Source organism: Malurus melanocephalus, unplaced genomic scaffold, assembly GCF_030028575.1.
Source record: "Malurus melanocephalus ecotype Western Australia unplaced genomic scaffold, MMel_1.1 scaffold_671, whole genome shotgun sequence".
Taxonomy (NCBI): domain Eukaryota; kingdom Metazoa; phylum Chordata; class Aves; order Passeriformes; family Maluridae; genus Malurus; species Malurus melanocephalus.
The window spans coordinates 217734-218009 of NW_026623903.1; positions in this window are offsets into that span (position 1 = coordinate 217734).

The window sequence follows — 276 nt, forward strand, 5'->3', positions numbered from 1 at the left end:
GTTTTGCTGGCGGCGGGGATTTTTTCCTGCAGCTGTGAGAAGGGAGGGAGAGGCTTTGCCTTCAGATGTTAAGCAGCAGTGTTAGCGAGAGAAAAAGCTGTGCTAACGGGCATCTAGCGGCAGGAAATAATTCTTCTCTGTATTTCTGCGGATGAAAGTAAGTCGTTATTTTTGGCCTGTACTCCTGTAGCTTGGGCGGGCACGCCACCTAAGAACCACGGAATGGAACTGCAGTACAGAGTCACGACAGTTATACATATCCCACATTTTCTACCG